General features: G+C 51.9%; 1 protein-coding gene across 1 annotated transcript in view; it reads left to right on the forward strand.

Moving 5' to 3' along the window:
* LOC126571247 (latrophilin Cirl) overlaps window positions 1–4,551 on the forward strand; it is a 124,015-nt gene extending 119,464 nt beyond the window's left edge. The window contains exon 6 of the transcript XR_007607870.1: window positions 4,456–4,551. The gene's annotated coding sequence lies outside the window, so the exon portion shown is untranslated. The remainder of the gene's footprint in view (window positions 1–4,455) is intronic.
* Window positions 4,552–5,780: the final 1,229 nt, after the last annotated feature.

Raw genomic sequence — 5,780 nt, forward strand, 5'->3', positions numbered from 1 at the left:
TAAACGCGTTTCGAGCGCGTAACGGCCACGCTGCTGCTGCTGCTGCTGCTGCTGTTGCACCGTTGAAAATGATCAAAGGAACACACGTGTGCGGTGTTTGCGGCCATTCTGGATTCGATTCTCCTCGCTGATTGGTGTAAGTGTGCCTGGGCCGGTGCCGGGTTGGAAAAGGTTTCGTCCGTAAGGCTCAATGGTTTTCCATGAAATGAAGCGAAAAATGGAAGGGAACGGGTGAAAACTCAACTTCAACTCTCGCCTCTGGCTCGCTCTCGCTGTCGCTGGATGGCTGAAAAAAAAAGCGGAAAATACCATGCGGAAAGTACTCTGACCATGCGCCTCCATCGACCGGGTACCAACGCACTACCAACGCTTACATGTTGCTAGTAAGTTGCGTGAGCTGTCGTCCGATAGGTTTGACAGATGTAGCTCACACGCCACCACCATGAATTGCAGTTCGAGGCGTTCGAGTGGATGCACGGGTTGTTCCGGCTTTTTATCCGTACTGGCGGCCAGCATATCACCACCACCACCACCACCACCGTCAACATCGTGGTACGTGGGCTGTGTGACTTGTTGGGAGTTCAGCGTCAATAGCAGAGTCGTTCCGGCAAAACCTCAGATCGATGGTGTCAACTCACTTGTCGGTCGCGACAGCAACCGTCGGTCGGTTGGCGCTACACCAAATGCACTCTGCTCCTAGACACCAACACACGCGCACACGCTGCATCCCTTTGAAGCGTTCCGGAGCACTGGGGTGATGGTGAGCTCACCGGGGTGGGGGGAACTGAGCGAGCAGGGAGCTAATGGAGTGAACGTTGTCAAGTGGAGCTGTCGCGCGTTCTCGATGCTGCAGAGTAGGCTGTGCAAGTTCAAACGAAAGAGAGAGAGAGAGAGCGATTATCCTTCTCGTTCCGTTTCGTCGTGATCTAACGAGAAGCTTCTGTTGCGCTGTAACTGCATTACAAAAACCCAATACCGATAACAGTGCCTGCCCACTTTTATCAACACAATCCTCGTTGGTGTCCACGAATTTGGCTTCACGGTGGTGTGCGTGTATGATCCTAATCACTGCACCGAGCTATTATCACACCTGTCCAGTAGTGCGCTTCAAAGGATTTTTCACTCGCCGCTGGTTGCTCTGATTAGAACGCTCGCACGCGCTCGATTCGGTTTACGAGCCCAGATCGAAGCGCGTTTCTACCGCAAAAGCTCGATTCCGATTTAGCGCCTAGCCTTTTGCATCCTCCCCTTGACAGTCCCCTCATTGTTGGCACTTTATTCAATCAAATTGAATTGTGTGCCCACCACCCGCTCCTTATCTCCTCCATCCTCGACGGTACTCCAGGAATTGGTTGATGAAGCGGCAGCAGCATCGGCCCGGGATCGAGCGCACATACTTTACGCATATTGTAATTTGATTACCGGCGTACGAGCGCGCGCGCGCAACGCTCTTCAAAGCTATTTTCATTATGCCCGTGGCAGTGGCGACCAACCACCACCAGCACCACCATCAGCAGCAGCAGCAGCATATCTGCCACCACAACCAGGAGCTAAAAGCTGCTCTCCACCCCGGGAGTTGCTTAAACGGGGTGGCCAAACGGTGACCCGGCGAAGGGGGTCGCTACTCTCTGCTCCTGCTCCACACACCCCCCCCCGGAAAGCACGAAACCCTTTGAGTAATCAATCGCGCGGTGGCAGCGAATTTGATTTAATTAACATCATACCACCAGCACTACCACCGCCATGGCCACCAGGACAACGGTTCCCTCCCGTCCCGAAATGACCGGAGCAATTTACTCAGATGAGAAAGAGAAAGGAAAGAAGAGGGAGAGGGAGAGGGAGAGAGCGAGAGCAAACACAATCCAGGAACGTCCTGCGAGGTCACGGTGGATCGTGGTGGTGGTGATGCGGTGGTGGTGGTGGTGGTGGTGGTGGAAGCTGAATCGATAATCGTGGCACGAATTTGCGTGGAATGCACGCAGCATTTACACCTATGCTCCAACCGGATGCCTAAGCTCCGTGCCGTAAGCCGCGACCGATGCCGACGCGGTGCCGGGGAAATCCTGTTACATAAATCTCCGCCAGTATTCCCAGGCCAGGGGCTTTCGAGGTCGAGATTTATGTTCTAACCACCCCGGCCATGGTATGCTTGGCTGGCGCTTTCTCCTTGCCGTGGTGCTGCTGCTGGTGCTGCTGGTGCTGTCACAACTCATTTTTTTGTGTTCTCGAAGCTCCTGTGAACCGGCCACAGCAAAGAATCACCCAGCCCACACATACGAAAGCGATGAACGAGCCTCTCGAGCGTGGTTAACAGGAAGGGGCTGGTGCTGGTGGTGATGGGCACTGGAGCTGAAGAAATCCCATGTGTGTATGGAGCGGGCGTGCGGATCGTAAACCAGGGCGCGCTTTAAAACTTGACATCGCCAACGCCATGGCCGCGCCTCCATCGCTGACTCTGAAACAAACAAAATCAACGACCAGCTCCACTCCTCCGGGTCCTTCCTTTCCATCGGTGCTGACAGCAACAACCAACCATCCATGTGGCTGGTGCTGCTCCTTCCGATGGACAAACGGCACAAAAATGTCCTCGTGCCGAGCGGAAGAAGAAGAACATGTGGAGCAACAATATGCCACATCAGCAATCACTCTCTCTTTCTCGCTCTATCGTTTTCTTTTTGTCTCTCTTTCTTGAGCTCTGGTTGAAGGTCTGGGCCACGAAAAATCCGCTGCAAAGCGGCTACCGACCGCAGACTCAGCACCAGCAACCAGCGCCGAGCAGCTAAAGTGCATCTCATCCTCACAGCCCTCACCCAGGGACTCCATAAACCAAAAAAGGCAGAGAAAAAAAATCCCCCGTTGCTTCTCTTTTTTTTTGCACTAAAAAATGGAACGCCAAAAACACACACCACCAGCACCAGGCCAGAGCGTCACATCGGAGACCATTGCACCTGATGAAGTGTTGGGCGTTTTTAGTGTTTCGCTCAGCGGCTAAGGGCAGTTCCGTGTTACCTCCGTGCTATCATCCTCGCAACCCGGGACAGGGGGCCTCCTAGCGATTCCGATTCCGACCATTTTTATGTTGCATTCTATTAGCTGCCAGCACCACCACCACAGTGACAGCGACCGCGCACCAAATAGACACCGAGGACGCCGCGTTTCGCGTCGCGGTCGCGATGTGCAGCAAGAGCATAACTCCCAAACGTGGGTCACAAAAGAACACCAAGACACACACAACACCTCATTACAATAGTCTTCTTATTCTCCTTCGGAATGAAGAGACCACCTCCGCTAGCGGACTAGCTGCTCTCGCTAGCTCCAGCTTTGAAATATTATCGTGGCATAATTTCGTTATGCCATCGTCCTGGTCGCCGCTCCGCGCACGGAGAGACTCTATAAATGCAGTTTCCTGTCACCACTACCACTAGCACCACTAGTACCGCTCGCTTCATCACCCTCGCCGCCGTGTTGTTCGTTGTTTTACATTATTATGCCTCCACCACGCGCTTTCTCCTGCGTGCTCTCCTCCTGCTCCGTCATGCTGCTTTGCATATAGTTTTATGAAAAGCATTTTTACCTTTTCCACCTTTGGGGTTGCGCGGGGAGCTACACCACGTGGCCTGCCATTGACGCCAGTGCTTCGCGTATTTTAGTAGTTTTGTCTGCCCTGCTGCACGCCCCCCCCCCCCCCTGCCCCTTTTTTATGTGTTCTCCGTGTTTGTAGGTGTGCACTCTCGGTGCATTCGCGCATTCTACTTCCGCACCACACCGTGATGGAATTGTTTTAGCCGGCTTTCCATTGTTTTTCACCTTCTCCTGCTCCACGGTACGCTCGCTGGTATGTTGCTCGATGGTGTTGTTGCTGTTGTTGAAGTGAAGTTATTGTGTAGCAGCCATCCAGCAGCAGCAGCAGCAGGAGCAGCAGCACCACCGTTTTGTTTTGTTTCACTTACCACTCACTTCCTTTCGCTCTTTCTCTCACTGTTTCTCTCGGTGTTTACTTCTGTGTCCTGTGTGTGTATTCCCGTTGTGTTTTTTATGCTTAAAGTTTGTTCCGGATGCACCTTTTTGTGGCCAGCCAGCCAGCCAGCGAGCCAGCGAGCCAGCGTGGTGGCCTGCTGCTGCTGCTGCTGCTGCACCAGTCACTCACCGTGGTGCCACGCGGCATGAGCCACACGATCTCTTTATGAAGTTCGTTTTATGGAGTTATGTTTTATGCGACGACTGTTTGGACTGGCGTTGTTGCAGTGCGCCACCGGTCAGCGGGCAGCGGACTCGGACGTGGCCCGTCTCGTTAGCTTCATTTTTTAAATATAAATTCAAAACTTTTTGCCCCCTCTGACGTGGGGCCGCATGCCGTGCTAAGGATCCTGCTTTTGAGTGATTCTCCTGCCCGGCTCGCTCGACCTGACGAGGGAAATGATTTTAATGACTTTATACTGTTTCCATATCGTTTAGAGCACGCCACCACGATCGCGCACACGCGCCCAACCTGGACGACACTTTGCAAAGGAGAGAGAGAGAGAGAGCGATGGAGAGGAGGACAAGAAGGATACCTTCGGCTCCGGTGTACTACAGGGTCATCGGATGCAGCGACGATGCGGATCCCTCGTTGGTAAATAGGAACTCGCTCATCAGAAAAAAGGCGACAACGCTCAACTCAAGACAAGACAAAGGTAAATCTAATTTCCGCTCTTCAAACGCCACGTCCACTCTTAACGAACCGAGGTCTCATTTTGTAACAAAACAACCAAACGAAGATAAAACAAAAACAGAAAACAAATCATTATGTCCGGGCATGTAAAACAATTAACAAACGGCACGTACCCTCGGAATGCGCTTGTGTAAGAAGTGCTGAGAGAGGCCCAAGGACCTAGGTATTAGGAGCGCGAATCCGCGAATGCGCGTTTGATGATAACGAGAGAAAAGAAAAATGGTAAAAAACAAACGGAAAAACAGAGAATCGTTTTGTAACAAACAAAGAAGCAATCCAATTGATAGACTTTGTGCATAACAAAAACCGAAAAGAAACAGGAAAAGGTGTCCTTCAAACCACTCGATAGCGGAAGACAAAAGCGAACAGATTGACGCCACCCTTATCCTTAACTGAGTAGGAGTGAGTTTTTTTATTTGGTTACGGTTTCTGTTCGCCCAAAAAGCGAATTAATTTTCCTCAGCACCAGAATTGACATCGTTACACACCAACACACACACACATACCGTCTTGCCAGAGCCCGGATGGCCACTTTCGGGACACGAATCAACACGGATTGGAGTTGGCAAAACTCTAGCTCAACGATCGACGAACGATGGCGATGACGACGATTAACATGTGTTGGTGGGAAACTCATTTTAGCCGGCCTTTCGCTTGGTCCTGATCCTCTGAACTGAATCTCGTGAACCTCTTGTGGTTCGTGTCTTACAACCATCTGCCGCACACATGGACACGGCACGGCACCTCAAGCTCCTTCTCTCTCTCCCGTTGTATGGCGACCCATTAGCACGCTCGTTTCCGGTGTCGTAGCATCGATGATGATGGTGTTGATGATGATGGTGATGATGATGATGATGTGAAAGGGAACACATTTTCGCCCGCACCACACGAACACTCCACGTGGCTGTGTGCCGAGCACAAAAGCAAATTTATGTTTGATTGCTTTGCTCCTCGCCTTTAGCGCGCGGGACTCCCAAGACTGCATCCAACCCAATTGTTGTTCGCGAGGACCAGTAGAGGACGTGGTAGAGAGAATGCAATTAGATAAACTTTTCCTCGTTTCAACCTC

The sequence above is a fragment of the Anopheles aquasalis genome, chromosome 2 (genome assembly GCF_943734665.1).
Source record: "Anopheles aquasalis chromosome 2, idAnoAquaMG_Q_19, whole genome shotgun sequence".
NCBI lineage: Eukaryota > Metazoa > Arthropoda > Insecta > Diptera > Culicidae > Anopheles > Anopheles aquasalis.